Here is a 20,065-nt window from a genome sequence, read left to right as displayed (position 1 = left end):
CAGGATACTTGGGGCTGGTGCACTGGGAAGACCCAGAGGGATGGTACAGGGAGGGAGGTGGGAGGGGGGTTCAGGATTGGGAACATGTGTACACCCGTGGTGGATGCATGTTGATGTATGGCAAAACCAATACAATATCGTAAAGTAATTAGCCTCCAATTAAAATAAATAAATTAAAATTTTAAAAAGGAAAAAAATGTGTATACATCTCATAGAGGTAGAAAAAGCTTACAATTTCAAATTTTCTAAAGCAAATGCAAAAGAGGAGTGAGGAAGATGAAGTTATTTTGATCCTGGACAGCAAGGTAAATTTTAAACTTACCTTTTTTTTTAAAATGATGGTCACCTTTACATGTGTCAGAGTTGTACTCCATCAGGATGGGGTAGCAGTTTTAAAGAGCTTTCTACTTTTGTTCAGTTCACCTCTGTTCCTTTCAATTGAGAGTCCAATGTATCTAGTGGTTACAGAAGGTCCATATCCTCTTTACAGCTCACTCTTGAGCCAGCCAGACAATAGCTTCAAAATCTCACAAATGTCTTGAGTGAAAAACCCACTATATATTACAGGTCCTTCAAGTCCCCAACTCTGTCACTTTAATCCCTGCAACCGTCCCCCAGCAAAGTCTTCTGCCAAATGTAGCACAGAGCCTCAGGCTGGAAGCAAGGATAGAGCCTCAGGGTCAACTCACTCCTCCCACTACTATAAGTCCTTGTTTCTTAAAGACCTACAGGAGGTAGGTCTAAAGAGACTACAGAAGTCCTACTATGTTTCTGAGAAGTTTTGGCATAGCTCTTTCTCCTATGCAAAATTCAGCTAATGTTTTCTGAGGAAAGCCAGAATGTGCTTAAAACCCTTGAGGACTCCCATTGTATGACTCTGCGTAACTGCCAAGAGCTTTGCCACTTTCTCTTTTTCCCAGAGGTTGTCCCTGACCTTGGCCAAGCTGGGTTTCTCAGCCAATTCCCAGAACTAGCAAATACCCCTTAGGGGTAGGGAAACTCAGCTTGCCTGGAATTGTCATCTCTTCTTGACATTTGTACTTCACCTGATTCTCATGCTTTCTATAGCCCTCCATTGTCATTAAAAATACAATATTTGTAATACTTTCCTTTCTAGGTATTGTTAGAAAGACTGATGGTACATATTGGTGTATAATGGAAGCCTAGAATGTTCTCATGTTATTCCTTGAGGTTTCACTTTAAAGACAAAACATGGACCCCTGTTTCCTAATCAAAATAATATCCAAAACCTACAAAGAAATGTTCATAAAACTGAACATTAAAAAACCAAACAACCCAATTAAAAAAATTTGACAGAGTATCTGAATGCACATTTTTCCAAAGAAGATATACATATGGACAATAGGTACATTAAAAAGATGTTCAACACCATCAATCATCAGGGAAATGCAAATCAAAACCACAATGGGATATTACCGCACACCCGTCAGAATGGCTGTTAGAAATAACAATAAATAACAAATGTTAGCCAAAATGTAGAAGGAAGGGAACACTCATGCACTATTGATTGGTAAGAATGTAAATTAGTGCAGCCACAATGGAGAACAGTATGGTGATACCTTAAAAAAATAAAAATAGAACTACCATATAATCCAGCAATTCCTCTCCTTGGTATTTGTCTGTGCGTGCTAAGTCTCTTCAGTTGTGTCCAACTCTTTGCTACCCCATGGACTGTAGCCCACCAGGCTCTTCTGTCCATGGGATTTTCCAGGCAAAAATACTGGAGTGGGTTGCCATGCTCTTCTCCAGGGCATCTTCCTGACGTAGGGAACCTGTATCTCCCGTGCTCCTGCATTGCAGGTGGATTCTTTACTGCTGAGCCACTTGGGAAGCCCACTGGGTATTTGTCTGAAGAAAACAAAAACACAAATTAGAAAAAATATGTGCACCCTTATGTTCATTACAGCATTATTTACAATAGCCAAGATATGGGAGCAACCTAAGTGCCCATCAGGAAATGAGTAGGTAAAGAATATATGGTGTACATACACACAATGGAATATTACTCATCCATAAAGAGAATGAAATCTTGCCATGTGTGACAACACGGATGGACCTAGAAGGTATTATGCCAAGTGAAATAAGTCAGACAAAGAAAAACAAATAAGGTATGGTTTCAATTATATATGGAACAAAATAAAAGAACAAAAAAGTAATAAAATCAAGAGTTTTAAATACAGAGAACAAAGAGGAGGTTACAGACCAGAGAGGGATGAGAGAGGAGAGAAATAGATGAGAGAGATTATGAAGTACAAAATTCCAGCTGCAAAATAAGTGATTCAAATATGAAGTTATGTATGGAAGTATAGTCAATAAAGTCAATGTAATATAATGTAATATCTTTTTAGTGTGACATATTGTAGCTAGACTTATTGAAATGTATATAGGAATATTTGAATAACTATGTTGTATAACAGGAACTAACATAGTGTCATAGGTCAATTATACTTCAAACAAATAAACATACACACCAACTCATAGGAAAAGAGATCAGATTTATGATTACCAGAGTTGGTGGGGGAGAAGGATTGAATCAGGTGTTCAAAAGGTGTTCAAACTTCCAGTTATAAGATATTTAAATACTAGGGACATTATATACAACATGATAGATATAATTGAGACTGCTATATGTTATACATAAAAGTTGTTACAAGAGTAAATCTGAAGAATTCCCAGCACAAGAAAAATTTTTCTATTTCTTTTCCTTTTTATCTATATGAAATAATGGATGTTCACTAAACTCAGTGTGATAGTCTCTTCATGATGTATGTAAATGAAATCTACATGCTATATACCTTAAGTTATACAGTGCAATATGTTAATTTTATCTCAATAAAATGGAAAAAAATTTAAGTAATAATAATATCTACATTTTCCCAATAATTTGTAACTATTAATTCTCCCAAAGCACAAGTTAAACAAATATTATCTGATTTTTTCAAATGCCTCTGTCCCTGTAATGAGTCACTTCCTGTTTTGTTTCTTTTTCTTGACCTCTCACATTTTTTTTAAATTGTGGTACTTCCACCCTAGGCACAGACACATCATTGCAAAAGTCCCTCTACACCATCTTCCTCTCATCTTTGTAATCTGACATCTAACTGGTTTAAAAATAAATTATTAATTTGTTTCTATGAGCTATAAACAAAGCAGGGTTGCTTTTACTTGCTTAGCAAAATAGAGGGATGTTTTAATGTGAATAATAACTCATTAACTGGCTTGTTAGGTTTGCATAGTTATTTTAGAGTAAAGTGCAAGTTCAGTACATTATCTATAATGGCTTAGAAAACTTAATAGTTAAAATATATGCACAGCTTCCCTGGTGGCTCAGATGGTAAAGAATCTGACTGCAATGCAGGAGATTCGGGTTTGATCCCCGGGTCAGGAAGATCCCTGGAGAAGGGAATGGTTACCCACTCCAGTATTCTTGGGTAGAGAATTCCATGGAGAGAGGAGCCTGATGGGCTACAGTCCATGCGGCGGCAAAGCGTCAGACATGACTGAAGCAACTTAGCATGCATGCATGCATGCACAGATTATATGAAGAGTACAATGCAAGAAAATATTCACCCTGAAGAATAAAGAAAATAATACGTCCTTGATGTGTCAGAGGTCACTTTAGAGAAAAGTAGTGCTCTGAGTTATTAATTGACTTATTCATTGATACAACAAATATTGATCAAGTCCTTTATTAAAAGCTTCAGTGACCACTGACTGGTGGCTGTTTAGAATTCTAGTTGGTAGAGAAAGTGATTAATCATTTGTAAACAGATTTGGAAGATGACAGACATTGATTAAAGTGCTGGAAAATTAAATATCAAGGGGGATATTAACAGATTACCCAAAGAGGATATGAACAGCAAAATATGAGATGTTCAAAACTCCAAGTATTTTTACTAAAGTGCTAACAAAAAATTGATATGGGCCAAAAATGGTTTATCCCCTTCATGTATCATAGACACTATTAGTAAAAGACTGTTCAGTTAAAAGCAAATAGCATAAATAACATAAATTTTGGTCAATAATACCAATCTTTTGCTGTCTACTCCATAATGATGAATCTTTATGCTATAAAGTATGAAAAAATTAGAAGTCTTTATATTTGCCATGGGAAAGACTATAAAATCTTTAGCAAATGGGAAGATAAAACCATTTGTGTATTCATTATTTAAAACTGCAGCAGCGGGGAGTCCTGCCTGTAAGATGCTTGAATAGTCCTTGGTTAGAAGAAATCTAGCAAGCAGTAGGACACTAATGAACTGGAGCCTTGTTTCAGCAACAGTAAATGTGAATAAGATTTGAAGTAGTGAAGCAGGTTGTGTCTCCCCAAGGCGCAACCAACACAAAGTAATTTCCTTACACCCTTATATTCTTCATATAACACCAGCATCACCTGACTTTCAGTTATTGCTGACTCGATAATGCCTGTGGTCACAGATACTTGTGTGTTGCTAGGTGATAACAAAGTCCCATGGATAGCAGCAGTCTTATTCAGCCTATTCCTGCAGATGAGTGATATATATTTGGGTCATGATTCACACATTAACTCAAGAAAGACTTTTAAAACCATGTCCACTAAATAGGATTAAGGAGTCAGAAGATCTGGGGTTCCTCTATCAAATTCAACTCCCATCTCTAGATATTGAACAGCATTCACTTGGGGAACTATTGATAGCAAAATACTGCAAACATCAAAACACACCTCAAGTTCAATCCTGGGTGGGAGCTTGGTCATGTGGACCTAATCTGGCCATCTCTTTGTGCTAGAAGTTCCACCACTTAACTATGGACTCAGGAGAAGGTGAGGGAGTGAAAGAAAACACTGAATGCTTGGCCACCAAGGATTCCGCTGCTGGGCTAAGATCACCAATAGGTATTTTGAAACTGTATTGAGTAAAGCAGAGTTTATTTTAAATTTTTTATTAGACTTTTTTTTTATTAGAATATGGCTGATTAACAATGTGATCATTTCAGATGAATAGCGAAGGGACCTAGCCACACCTATACAAGTATCCATTCACCCCCAAATTCCCCTCCCATCCGAGCTGCCACATAACATTGAGCAGAGTTCCTTATGCTATACAGGAGGTCCCTCTTGGTTATCTATTTTAAATATAGCAGTAAAATGTGGTTTTAAATGTAAATAAAATAAAGTTCTCTTCTTGTTGTTCAGTCACTAAGTCATGTCTGACTCTTTGTGACCCCATGGACTGTAGCACGCTAGGCTCCTCTATCCTCCTCTATCTCCAGGAGTTTGCTGAAATTCATGTTCATTGAGTCAGTGATGCTATCTAATCATCTCCATCCTCTACTGCCCCTTTATCCTTTTGCCTTCAATCTTTCCCAGCTTCAGGGTCTTTTCCAATGAGTCAGCTCTTCACATCAGGTGACTAAAGTTAAAGACTAAACTTTGAAGATCCACAGAAAGAGAGACAAAGCCATCTCTGAAATGGGTGTGAAAGTCTCGAATACATAGGGCAGCCATAGTAACCAGACCTGCATGGGACCAGAGAGGTCTATGTTCTCCCAAGCAGCACGAGATCAGCATATGAGGGGGGATGGAATATTAGGGAGATAGTTCCAAAGAAGCATGAGAAGGGGATTAACGAAGTGAGAGGGAAGAAAGGAAGGCAACTCAAGATGCACAGATGAGCAAGTGGCTACTATGAGTCAGTCACACAGGGGTCCCTGAGGGACAACACACCTCAGAGTTGTTAATAAGACAATGATGACCTGGGTGTGACATTGTGCATGGCAGAGGCTCCAAAAGAAAAGGGACATTCCCAGGATTCTTGGCTGCCCACTGATCAGATCAGATCAGATCAGTCACTCAGTCATGTCCGACTCTTTGCGACCCCATGAATCGCAGCACGCCAGGCCTCCCTGTCCATCACCAACTCCCGGAGTTCATCCAGACTCACGTCCATCACGTCAGTGATGCCATCCAGCCATCTCATCCTCTGTCGTCCCCTTCTCCTCCTGCCCCCAATCCCTCCCAGCATCAGAGTCTTTTCCAATGAGTCAACTCTTCACATGAGGTGGCCAAAGTACTGGACTTTCAGCTTTAACATCATTCCTTCCAAAGAAATCCCAGGGCTGGTCTCCTTCAGAATGGACTGGTTGGGTCTCCTTGCAGTCCAAGGGACTCTCAAGAATCTTCTCCAACACCGCAGTTCAAAAGCATCAATTCTTCGGCACTTAGCCTTCTTCACAGTCCAACTCTCACATCCATACATGACCACTGGAAAACCATAGCCTTGACTAGACAGACCTTTGTTGGCAAAGTAATGTTTCTGCTTTTTAATATGTTATCTGGGTGATCATAACTTTCCTTCCAAGGAGTAAACACTTTTAATTTCATGGCTGCAATCACCATCTGCAGTGATTTTGGAGCCCCCAAAAATAAAGTCAGCCACTGTTTCCACTGTTTCCCCATCTATTTCCCATGAAGTGATGGGACCGGATGCCATGATCTTCATTTTCTGAAGGTTGAGTTTTAAGCCAACTTTTTCACTCTCCTCTTTCACTTTCATCAAGAGGCTTTTGAGTTCCTCTTCACTTTCTGCCATAAGGGTGATGTCATCTGCATATCTGAGGTTATTGATATTTCTCCCGGCAATCTTGATTCCAGCTTGTGTTTCTTCCAGTCCAGCGTTTCTCATGATGTACTCTGCATAGAAGTTAAATAAGCAGGCTGACAATATACAGCCTTGACGTACTCCTTTTCCTATTTGGAACCAGTCTGTTGTTCCATGTCCAGTTCTAACTGTTGCTTCCTGACCTGCATACAGGTTTCTCAAGAGGCAGATCAGGTGGTCTGGTATTCCCATCTCTTTCAGAATTTTCCACAGTTTATTGTGATCCACACAGTCAAAGGCTTTGACATAGTCAATAAAGCAGAAATAGATGTTTTTCTGGAACTCTCTTGCTTTTTTCCATGATCCAGCGGATGTTGGCAATTTGATCTCTGGTTCCTCTGCTTTTTCTAAAACCAGCTTGAACATCAGGAAGTTCACAGTTCACATATTGCTGAAGCCTGGCTTGGAGAATTTTGAGCATTACTTTACTAGTGTGTGAGGTGAGTGCAATTGTGCGGTATGGAATTTCTATATTCTCTTTGACCCCATCGGGTAAATAAAATCTTATAATAGAGCATGGGCCACAACCTAAATGAAAATGACAATTAAATACTCAAACAAAAAGTATGTTGAACATTGGAAGTCTGATTTTGTATAGGAATCCACTATTAATTTTTTTTAGTTCCATAATACATAAATTTTATTGAAGTACAGTTGACTTACAATGTTTCAGATGTGCAGCAAGGTAATTCAGTTATACATGAACCACATATATTATTTTTTTAATTAACTTTTTTATTTTCAAAATCAAGGTATGTTATAAAAATTCTGAAATTTTAAAAATGTGTGTAGGAGAAAATATAAGTCCTTTGACATTCTAACCCTCTTAGTGTAGATGAGTTATTTTGGTATGTTTACTTCCAAAATGCTTCCAGTTCATTTCTTTGCCATTTTAGCACAGCTTTCTACATTTGGCATATTCATAATCAACAATGCCAATGTCTGAATATGACACCATTTGGAAAGTGGGAATTGGTGATTTAACTTTTTGTAGATTGGTCTCTGTGTTCACTGAAGAAACTAAGGGGGCTCATGAGACCATCCATCCCAATCTTGCCTAACCTGAGCATCTGGGTCAAAGACACACTCTTGGAGCACAGAGATTATGCCCATGTACTGAGACTACAGAGAGCAATGAAAGATGTGTGTTTCTTATAAGCTTCTCACTCTATGGTATTCTGCTATAGCAGCCTAAATTGTCTAAGACAGAAATTGTTTACCAAGAGGTAAGGGTCTTGCTGTAACAAAATACCATAAAAAAATGTAGAAATGTCTTTGGAACTGGAGAATGGGTAGAGACTGGAAGACTTTTGAAGTGCATGCTAGCACAGTCTAGATTGCATATTTCATTAGGTTTCTAACATGGTTAGTCAGCCCCAACACAACTGACATTTTGGGTGGGATAATTCTATGTTATGAGTTGTTACCCTGTAGCATCACAAAATGCTTAGTGTCATCCTTGGCATTACCTATTAGATGTCAGTAGTATGCATTTGTGACAACCAAAAATGCCTTCAGACATTATGAACCCCTGGTTAAGAATCACATATATATATATATATATATACACACACATAAAGAATCACACATATATATATATATATATAATACTTTAAATAACACTCTTTCAAATATAGAAGTATAATTCATTTTTTCAAGTTGACTTTTAACTTGCAGCATTGCTCACTCATTTTTGCATTCTAGGAACTTTTTTGTAGAGTCCTAGGAACTTTCTGGCTTCCCTGGTGGCTCAGTGGTGAGGAATTCACCTACCAATGCAGGAGATGTAGGTTCAATCCTAAGGTTGGGAAGATCCCTTGGAGAAGAAAACAGCAACCCACTCCAGTATTCCTGCCTGGAAAATCTCATTAACAGAGGAGTCTTGTGGGCTACAGTCCATGGGGTCACAAAAGAATCAGACATGACTCAGCAACTAAACAATAATAATTTTCTACATAGACAATCATGTTGTCTACAAACAGAATATTTTATTTCCTCCTTTTTCAAAAATTTTTCCTTGACTTATTGAAATTGCTAAACTTCCAGTACAATATGCAATAAGAATCAGGAGGGCAGATATCCTTGCCTGTTTCCTTACCATTCAGTTTTTCATTATTAAGTAGAATTTAAGCTGCAGGGCTTTCTTGTTACCTTTAACAGTTCTTTTATATTCCTAGTTTGATATGAAATTTATTTGCTGTTGTTCAGTAGCCAGATCATGTCCAACTTTTTGCAACACCATGGACTGCAGCCTGCCAGGCTTCCCTGTCCTTCACCATCTCTTGGAGTTTACTCAAACTCATGTCCATTGAATCAGCGATGCCATCCAACCATCTCATCCTGTGTTGCCCCATTCTCTTCTCACCCTCAATCTTTCACAGCATCAGGATCTTTTCCAATGAGTCAGCTTTTCTCATCAGGTTGCCAAGTATTGGAGCTTCAGTACAGAGTAAATAAGCCAGCTTACTGTGTTCCCTATATACTCACGAAAGTACTCAGTCCCCAAAGTTTTGATGTGAACACCTGTGCCATCAATCACATCCTCTTATTTTTAACCCAGTGCCTCCCAAACACTGACAGAGCCTGCACAGAGCTGGATTTGGGGTTCTTAGGATCGCTTAAGAAAGACATTTTGAAACACACAGATGTGCATGATCTGAATCTGGAGATGGGGCTCACAAGGTGGTACATGTATAAGAACTACTGCTTTAGCTCATATGGTACAGCTTTATTTCCTACAGTCCATAGCAATAGCCTTTATGGCAAACTGAATTTTGAAATATATAGAGGACTTGAATATGTACAGGTAGGAAAGAGCCATTCTAAGCAGACGTTATAACCAGTCACAGAAACAGTGGCAGAGAAGAGTGCTTCCTGCAGTGACTTTAGATGACTGCTGGTCCAGTTCTATGACTGATTTGCTTGGAGTGTGGGGTACAGTGTGCATTTAGGAAATATCTGGGATTGGAGTGTAGAGGGCCTTGCCTGTCAAGTACATCCAGGTTCTTTGCCCAGGTGAAAGGGAGTCAGTGGAGGTTTTCAAAATGAATGAAGACATGATAGAATTATGGGCCCAAGAACCATACGTCTAACTGCTAACTGTAATAATAACTGATGTGTTGTGAATGAACATGAGAGACAGAAGGCAAGGTCAACAAATGAGAGAAAACAAAGATCAGAGGTGGTACCGGGGAGTATACTGGACACTAGAAGGCAAGGAGGAGGAGATTTGGAGACAATTTCATTTGAGTCAGATTTTAACTTTTAAATCCAAGCCAAGCATCCAGTTTAAGTGGGAATCAGTGTTTTAATTTACAAAATCAAAAATTCACCCTTAAGATTTACTCAGTGCAGAATATCCTGTGGATATATATTGGATAAATGTGCTAACATTTCCAATGTAAATTTAATTTGCAGTATCTCATTTCTCTATAACTTTTTGAAGAGTTCTCAGTCTTTTATTAAATTGCATCAGAATAAATGAGTTAAGAACTTGGATTACTTTCTAGTTCAAGACCTATATGTAATTATCCTCTGTTATCTTACATTATTGCTTTTTTACCTATGCTATTTCTTAACTTTAACATTGTATTTCTCATTACCCTGTATCCACACTTAACTCAAGGAAATATAACTAGAACTAACTTCTGGGACAGTTTGTGAGAATTGGAGGACTTGAGGGATATTTTTAATGAGAATTTTTCCAAAGGATAGAAATACAGCTAAGTATAACCAAGGCATTCCTCTAATATACCTCAGTCAATAAACTCTCAGAGAAGGCAATGGCACCCCACTCCAGTACTCTTGCCTAGAAAAATCCCATGGACGGAGGAGCCCGGAAGGCTGCAGTCCATGGGATCGCTGAGGGTCAGACACAACTGAGCGACTTCACTTTCACTTTTCACTTTCACGCATTGGAGAAGAAAATGGCAACCCAGTCCAGTGTTTTTTCCTGGAGAATCCCAGGGACGGGGGAGCCTGGTGGGCAGCCATCTATGGGGTCACACAGAGTCGGACATGACTGAAGAGACTTAGGAGCAGCAATAAACTCTAAGTCTTAATTCACAATATGTTTCTATTTTCTGACTGATTTTTTCTCACTTTATGAAGGAGAATTCAACATTCACATTTTACCATAGCTTTCATTATATGAGCAGTAAAGATTTTGATGCTATCCCCTAAGGTTTGTTGACTGTATAGAGCTTCTCCAACTTTGGCTGCAAAGAATATAATCAATCTGATTTCGGTGTTGACCATCTGGTGATGTCCATGTGTATAGTCTTCTCTTGTGTTGTTGGAAGAGGGTGTTTGCTATGACCAGTGCATTTTCTTGGCAAAACTCTATTACTCTTTGCCCTGCTTCATTCCATATTCCAAGGCCAAATTTGCCTATTACTCCAGGTGTTTCTTGACTTCCTACTTTTGCATTCCAGTCCCCTATAATGAAAAGGACATCTTTTTGGGGTGTTAGTTCTAAAAGGTCTTGTAGGTCTTCATAGAACTGTTCAGCTTCAGCTTCTTCAGCATTACTGGTTGAGGCATAGACTTGGGTTACTGTGAAACTGAATGGTTTACCTTGGAAACGAACAGAGATCATTCTGTCGTTTTTGAGATTGTATCCAAGTACTGCATTTCGGACTCTTTTGTTGACCATGATGGCCACTCCATTTCTTCTGAGGGATTCCTGCCCGCAGTAGTAGATATAATGGTCATCTGAGTTAAATTCACCCATTCCAGTCCATTTTAGTTCTCTGATTCCTGGAATGTCGACATTCACTCTTGCCATCTCTTGTTTGACCACTTCCAATTTGCCTTGATTCATGGACCTGACATTCCAGGTTCCTATGCAGTATTGCTCTTTACAGCATTGGACCTTGCTTCTATCACCAGTCATGTCCACAGCTGGGTATTGTTTTTGCTTTGGCTCCATCCCTTCATTCTTTCTGGAGTTATTTCTCCACTGATCTCCAGTAGCATATTGGGCCCCTACTGACCTGGGGAGTTCCTCTTTCAGTATCCTATCATTTTGCCTTTTTATACTGTTCATGGGGTTCTCAAGGCAAGAATACTGAAGTGGTTTGCCATTCCCTTCTCCAGTGGACCACATTCTGTCAGACCTCTCCATCATGACCCGCCCATCTTGGGTGGCACTACAGGGCATAGCTTAATTTCATTGAGTTAGACAAGGCTGTGGTCCTAGTGTGATTAGATTGTCTAGTTTTCTGTGAGTATGGTTTCAGTGTGTCTGCCCTCTGATGCCCTCTTGCAACACCTACTGTCTTACTTGGGTTTCTCTTACCTTGGGCATGGCGTATCTCTTCACGGCTACTCCAGCAAAGCACAGCTGCTGCTCCTTACCTTGAACGAGGGGTATCTCCTCACCGCAGCCCTTCCTGACCTTCAACTTGGGATAGCTCCTCAAAGCTCTCTGCACCTGCGCAGCCACGGCTCCTTGGACGTGGGGTTGGTCTTCCCGGCCGCCACCCCTGGCCTCGGGCATCACTACGAACAAAGCTAGTAGAGGTGATGGAATTCCAGTTGAGCTATTTCAAATCTTGAAAGATGATGCTGTGAAAGTGCTGCACTCAATATGCCAGCACATTTGGAAAACTCAGCAGTGGCCATAGGACTGGAAAAGGTTAGTTTTCATTCCAATCCCAAATAAAGGCAATGCCAAAGAATGCTCAAAGTACTGCACAATTGCACTCATCTCACACACCAGTAAAGTAATGCTCAAAATTCTCCAAGCCAGGCTTCAGCAATATGTGAACTGTGAACTTCCTGATGTTCAAGCTGGTTTTAGAAAAGGCAGAGGAACCAGAGATAAAATTGCCAACATCTACTGGATCATGGAAAAAGCAAGAGAGTTCCAAAAAAGCATCTATTTCTGCTTTATTGACTATGCCAAAGCCTTTGACTGTGTGGATCACAATAAACTGTGGAAAATTCTGAAAGAGATGGGAATACTTTGAGCTATTTGTATGCAGGTCAGGAAGCAACCGTTAGAACTGGACATGGAACAACAGACTGGTTCCAAATAGGAAAAGAAGTACGTCAAGGCTGTATATTGTCACCCTGCTTATTTAACTTATATGCAGTGTACATCACGAGAAACGCTGGACTGGAAGAAACACAAGCTGGAATCAAGATTGCTGGGAGAAATATCAGTAACCTCAGATATGCAGATGACACCACCCTTATGGCAGAAAGTGAAGAGGAACTCAAAAGCCTCTTGATGAAAGTGAAAGAGGAGAGTGAAAAAGTTGGCTTAAAACTCAACCTTCAGAAAATGAAGATCATGGCATCTGGTCCCATCACTTCATGGCAAATAAATGGGGAAACAGTGGAAACAGTGTCAGACTTTATTTTTGGGGCTCCAAAATCACTGCAGATGGTGATTGCAGCCATGAAATTAAAAGAAGCTTACTCCTTGGAAGGAAAGTTATGGCCAACCTAGATAGCATATTCAAAAGCAGAGACATTACTTTGCCAACAAAGGTCCATCTAGTCAAGGCTATGGTTTTTCCTGTGGTCGTGTATGGATGTGAGAATTGGACTGTGAAGAAGGCTGAGTGCTGAAGAATTGATGCCTTTGAACTGTGGTGTTGGAGAAGACTCTTGAGAGTCCCTTGGACTGCAAGGAGATCCAACCAGTCCATTCTGAAGGAGATCAGCCCTGGGATTTCTTTGGAAGGAATGATGCTAAAGCTGAAAGTCCAGTACTTTGGCCACCTCATGCAAAGAGTTGACTCATTGGAAAAGACTCTGATGCTGGGAGGGATTGGTGGCAGGAGGAGAAGGGGACGACAGAGGATGAGATGGCTGGATGGTATCACTGACTCGATGGACGTGAGTCTGAATGAACTCCGGGAGTTGGTGATGGACAGGGAGGCCTGGCGTGCTGCGATTCATGGGGTCGAAAAGAGTCGGACACGACTGAACAACTGAACTGAAGGTTTGTTGTTGTTGTTGTTCCAGGCACATTTGCTTTTCCCCTCGGGGGCAAGGAAGCAGGTAGGGTAAAATCGTATTTCCCTTTATCTTTCTTCCTTCAGATACAGCTGATGGCCAGGAGGGCCAGTAGGGAAGGTGAATGTGTGGGGATAACCAACCTTCATTGGTTCCATTTTGTGAATGAATAAAAGTTACCAGTTCAGAAGTTTATAAACCTAGCTTCTTTCACAATCACCCAAAAGTGGAAACAATCCAGAAGTACTTCAACAGGTGAGTGGATTAACAAAGTATGGTACCTCCGTACAGTGGAATACTATTCTTTAACAAAAGGAACAAACCGTTGATTCATGTGACAACATAGATAAAATAAATGGATAAAGTTTAATGCATTTTACTACTAAGATTGCTGGGAGGTGATGGAATTCCAGTTGAACTATTTCAAATCCTGAAAGACTTATGCAGTTAAAATGCTGCACTCAGTTTGTCAGCAATTTGGAAAGCTCAGCAGTGGCCACAGGACTGGAAAAGGTCAGTTTTCATTCCAATCCTAAAGAAGGGCAACGTCAAAGAATGTTCCAATTACCAAACAGTTGCACTAATTTCACGTGCTGGTAAGGTTATGCTCAAAATCCTTCAAGTTAGGTGTTAGCAGTATATGAACTGAGAACTTCCAAACATACAAGGTGAGTTTAGAAAAGGCAGAGGAACCAGGGTCAAATTGCCAACATTCATTGGATCATAGAGAAAGCAAGGGAATTTCAGAAAAACACCTACTTCTGCTTCATGGATTATGCCAAAGCCTTTGACTGTGTGGATCACAATAAACTGTGGAAAATTCTTTTAGAGATGGCACTACCAGACCACCTTACCTGTCTCCTCAGAAACCTATATGTGGGTCAAGAAGCAACAGTTAGAACCGGACTTGGAACAACAGACTGGTTCCAAATTGGGAAAGGAATACATCAAGGCTGTATATTGTCACCCTGTTTATTTAACATATATGCAGAGAATATCATGCAAAATGTCAGACTGGATGAATCACAAGCTGCTGGAATCAAGATAGCTTGGAGAAATATCAGCAATCTCAGATATGCAGAAGATACCACTCTAATGGCAGAAAGTGAAGAGGAACTAAAGACCCTCTTGATGAAGGTGAAAGAGGAGAATGAAAAAGCTGGCCTAAAACCAACATTCAAAAAACTAAGATCATAGCATCCAGTCCCCTTACTTCATGGCAAACAGACAGTGAAAAATTGGAAACAGTGACAGACTTTATTTTGGAGCTCCAAAATCACTCTGGATGGTGACTCCAGTCATGAAATCAAAAGATGCTAGTTCCTTGGAAAAAGCTATGACAAACATAGACAACGTATCAAAAAGCAGAGACATCACTTTTCTTATAAAGTTCCATATAGTCAAAGCTATGGTTTTCCCCTGTAGTCATGTATGGATGTGAGAGCTGGGCCATGAATAAGGTTGAAGAATTGATGTTTTTAAACTGTGGTGCTGGAGAAGACTCTTGAGAGTCCCTTGGACAGCAAGGAGATCATACCAGTCAATCCTAAAGGAAATCAACCTTGAATATTCATTGGAAGGCATGATGCTGAAGCTGAAGCTCCAGTATTTAGGCCACCTGATGTGAAGAGCTGACTCTTTGAAAAAGACCCTGATGCTGGGAAAGACTGAGGACAAGAGAAGAAGGGGTAACAGAGGATGAGATGGTTGTATGGCATCCCTGACTCAATGGACATGAGTTTGAGCAAACTTTGGAAGCCTGTGCTTCAGTCCATGGGGTTGCAAATAGTCAGACATGACTTAGTGACTGAACAACAAATACAGTTTGTGGTAATTATGCCTCCTTACTACCTACTGTGAATCCTGCAGGTAACCATGAAAACCAGGCTGAGAAACAATGGACATAATGTTGAAAAATATTATAGACAATGAACAGCAAGGCTGGACATCTAGACTAAGACTTTTAGGAAGGTATTTGTAGATAATAGAGAGTGTTGCACATATTTGACCAGAAAAATATGCCTACCAAGCCATAGATTATACAAAAAAATTGTTTTTTTTTTTTCAGCTATTCTTAGGATAGACTGAAGAAGCTAAAAGTAGTATGATGAATTAATAAGTTATTATAAGTGTTTGAATTAAGAATATGAGCAGACAGTAGGAGGGCAAAAGAAGAAATTTATTTTTACAAGAAGGATTTATAGGGAAATAGATTAACATGCTGCTGCTGCTGCTGCTGCTAAGTCGCTTCAGTTGTGTTTGACTCTGTGCAACCCCATAGACAGCAGCCCAACAGGCTCCTCTGTCCCTGGGATTCTCCAGGCAAGAACACTGGAGTGGGTTGCCATTTCCTTCTCCAACGTATGAAAGTGAAAAGTGAAAATGAAGTCGCTCAGTCGTGTCCGACTCTTAGTGACACCATGGACTGAAGCCTACCAGGCTCCTCCGTCCATGGGATTCTCCAGGCAAGAGTACTGGAGTGGGGTGCCATTGCCTTCTCCATAGATTAACATGGGAGTATTCAAAGTCTGAAATAACTGAAAGGCATCTGAAGAATGATCCTATATTTTAGAGATTGAGAAAATAGGAAAAAGAAGCCTGCAGGGGCAGTTACTTTCAGAAATGACAATGATTTTTACTCCAAAAACATTTGCAGTGTTTACTGCCAGCAGAAAGAGAGAACCCAATAGGAGCTAGACAGAAAGTGCATACCTGGGGCACACAATCTTTGGTGTGGTGGAGGTGACCCAAGTTCCATTTTCCTTCTCTTTCACTGAGGGATAAGGTTCATCTGGTCTTTCCCTCTGGAAAGTCACAAAGACGTTTGTGACAAGATTGGGAGGGATGGGTAACATCCTGGACACGGTGGTGGAGAGCAGGTCTTCCTCCCTGCATACTCCTCTGACTTCATCAGAGCAGCACCTGCCTAGTTTTCCCATCCCTCTCAGAGTCTTCCCATCACAGGTGAGCTGCAACATTTTGTCCTCAAGTGCTTTTCTCTGCACTGAGTACCCCAGCTGCCAGAAAGGGAAACAGGCAACACCACAGATGCAGGAATCAGTAACACTCAAAATTCTGAAAACTAATGGGTCACTTTGCTGTCTATCCAGTCTTTATGACCATTGTCTTAGAATCAAGGATTCAAGACAAGATGTGGACAATGACTAGAGTCACTCTGGCTTGCACCCCTAGCACTCAGGGACAGCACAAAGCTGTGAGATATGCTCACAACAACTTTGAAATGAAGTTGTTTCAAGCTCATTGAAAGCACCTTTCTACCTATGGGAGTGCCCAGGATCCCGAGTGTCCAGGATACTATGAACCCAAGATCCCTTCCCATGCATGGTATTGTACAATCTCCTGTTTTGTTTTGTTTTTTAACTATTGGTTTTAAGTAAAGTATGTCTTTTTGCCCTATTGTTTTTACTGAAAGACTATTTTTTAGTTGTTTGTCAGTCTCCAAAACACCTTCCATACCATACTGCTATGAAAAATTCCCTGAGATATTTATACTACTTGCAAGGTGTTAAGCTTTATAAAAAATTTTTTTAATTGGAAATACATTTTTATTTAGACAAATTTCACTTAGATTTGCAGAAGAGTTTCCAGGAGCACAAAGAACTTCTTTATATCCTTCATTCAGATTCCCCCAGTGTTACCTTACATTACCATTGGACATTTATCAATACTAAGAAATTAACATGGATACATTACCATCAACTAAAGTTTATTTGAATGTAACCCATTTTCCCCCTGATTTCTCAAGACCACACACTGCATTTAGTCATCACATTCCTAATTTCTTTTCATCAGACAGTTTATCAATCTGTCTTATTTTTCCTGATGCTTTTGAAGAATACTGGTCAGGTATCTTGTAAAATGTCCTTCAGTTTAGGTTTGTTTATTGTTGTCCCTTGATTAGATGGAGTTTGGAAAAATTGGAGGGAGAATTTATTTTTATGAAAATACAGTAAGGGTGATTTGCCTGTCTCATCACATTTTATCAGAAGATGTATGATGTCAAAATGATTTGTTACTGGTAACCTTAATTTGGTCACTAGGTTAATTGGTGTCTGCCCATATTTTCTGCTATAAAGTTATTATTTTTTCCTTTCTATTCTCTATTTATTAAAAGACAGTCACAGTCCAGCCCACACTTAACAGAGGTGAATTAACCTTCACCTCCTGGAGAGAGAAATAACAAAGAACTTGCAAACATATCTCACAATCACCATAGTAATTAATAAATATTTGGCATTCATCCATGGATATGGCCTGCAACAATGTAACTGTGATGTTCTAATGGTAATTTTCTGTTTTCCTCATTCTGCCCACATTTATTACCTGGAATTCTTCTGTAGGGAAGCTTTTTTCCCTTTTTCCCTCTTTATTTATTTAGTTATTGGAGACAGAATTGAATTCTAAATAGATTAAAGAGCAAAAGTAAAAAAAAAAATACAAAGCTAACCTAAGGATAGGGAAAACGATATAAATACACCAAAAACATTAAAGACAATTAACATTTTCAATCAACAGTTGATACTTATAGAATTTTTTTTTTAATTTTTTTAAATTTTATTTTATTTTTAAACTTTGCAATATTGTATTGGTTTTGCCAAATATTGAAATGAATCCACCATACGTATTTATGTGTTCCCCATCCTGAACCCTCCTCCCCCCACAGAATGTTTTAAAACACTTTAACAGGCAGGGAACAACATATATGAAGCATACTGTAAGTTTTCGAGACATATGTAAAAGACAATAAATCAAAGTCTAGCATATCCAAAAATTCTTACAAATGAACTACCAAGATGATGACAACAACAAGATGCTAACCACAAATAACAACACAAAAGCAACAAAGTTAAGGAGTTCCTATTTTTAAAAATCAACAAAGGATATGAATGGGCAATAACAAGAAAACTACTTTAAAATTCCACTTGATAAACTAAGATATGTAAGTTAAAGCAATAAGATACAAGGATTCTTGCCAGTCAACCTTGAGGACGTGAGTTACAATTTGGACGTGGATCCTCTGTTCTAGCTCAACTTGGAGAAGACTATTGACACACAAGTTGGAATGATTCTGATAGCCAACCTTGAAAAACACTTCAGAATGACAGAATTTCCTTTGTAAGAATGACAAAGGATGTGTCAGGGTTTTGCACTTAGACCAACAACTTAGCATTGTTAGCCTAGAAAATTCCGAGAAGACAACTGTGGTCTCCTTGCTTGTGGTTTTTTATTTCAGTCATCAACATGCACCTCAGGTTGTTTGAACTGGTCAAGAACTACATGAATGCAATAGGAAAATATACAGTAAGACAAGGCACAATTTATTCTGTCAGTAAGGTATATAAGAAGCATCAAACTCTTCTTTGTCCATTGCTGAGTTATCATTGCATATCTTGCCACCAAGAATTCAAAGTAGGTGGATGTGGGTGCATGGTAAAAGCTTCAGAAGGAGTGGCTAGAGACTGCTAAGGTGCTCAGACACCACTGAGAGAAATTGGAGGCTGGTAGCTGTGATCACCAGAAGGACTCACCTATACCAGAAAGACCTGAATGGAGGAGGAAGTTGGCTGAACAAAGTCAAGATTTTAGTCAAAAGAAATCCGTGGGGTCAGAAGCAAAATGTGTGCCAAAGGTAATATTGCTGTGTGGGGCAGATTTATTGGGGTCTTTTGGTGATCCCAACCTGTGGAAGAATGAGGATTTCACCCAAATTGTAAGAAAGTATGAGCTCATAAGTATTACCCAGGCTGAAACTGTTGTTCAGAAACTCATCTGTGAAACAGATGTTCTGTGAAAACATCAGAACAACATTCTTCTGGTGAATGAATGGATCACCAATGACATCTTATTCACAAAGACCCAGCAAGCCCTCAAAAGGAGTTAGAGCATTCACTATTTGGTACTAGATCTTGTCCAAGAGTATACTGAAAAGCATAATTTTTATGACTCCAGGAGTGAAGAGAGGCATTTTGGGGTGATACTGGCTCCTTTGCAAAAAAGCAGTACAGATTCTAAGTCATAAGAAATTCTACAGCATGATATTTTGGACTTCCTTTTGGGAATTTGAGACAATCAAAGTGTTAGTAACTGGGGAAAAGAATTGTGATCCTGTCTCTTAAACTAAAACTTAAAAGTTTGATAAAAATCAGTAGTAAATTAAAATCAGTTCTGTCTCTCTATCAGAAGTTGCTAAGGTAAATGTCTTCAATATGGTCTCTCTTTTTCAGGATGTACAAATTCTTTTATCTCTATTTTTGTCTTTCCAGCTGTGCTGGGATATAACTGACATATAGCACTGTCCAACCTAATAGCATATTGAAAAGCAGGGACATTACTTTGCCAACAAAGGTCCATCTAGTCAAGGCTATGGTTTTTCCTGTGGTCATGTATGGATGTGAGAGTTGGACTGTGAAGAAGGC

The 20,065-nt window shown here is 39.4% G+C and overlaps 1 pseudogene; it reads left to right on the top strand.

The window, feature by feature from the left end:
- Positions 1 to 16,472: 16,472 nt before the first annotated feature.
- LOC113897463 lies at positions 16,473 to 19,668 on the top strand (annotated as a pseudogene).
- Positions 19,669 to 20,065: the final 397 nt, after the last annotated feature.

Source organism: Bos indicus x Bos taurus, chromosome 8 (genome assembly GCF_003369695.1).
Source record: "Bos indicus x Bos taurus breed Angus x Brahman F1 hybrid chromosome 8, Bos_hybrid_MaternalHap_v2.0, whole genome shotgun sequence".
Taxonomy (NCBI): Eukaryota; Metazoa; Chordata; class Mammalia; order Artiodactyla; family Bovidae; genus Bos; species Bos indicus x Bos taurus.
The sequence above is the reverse complement of the archived record's forward strand: the minus strand, read 5'-3'. Positions and strand labels throughout refer to the sequence as shown.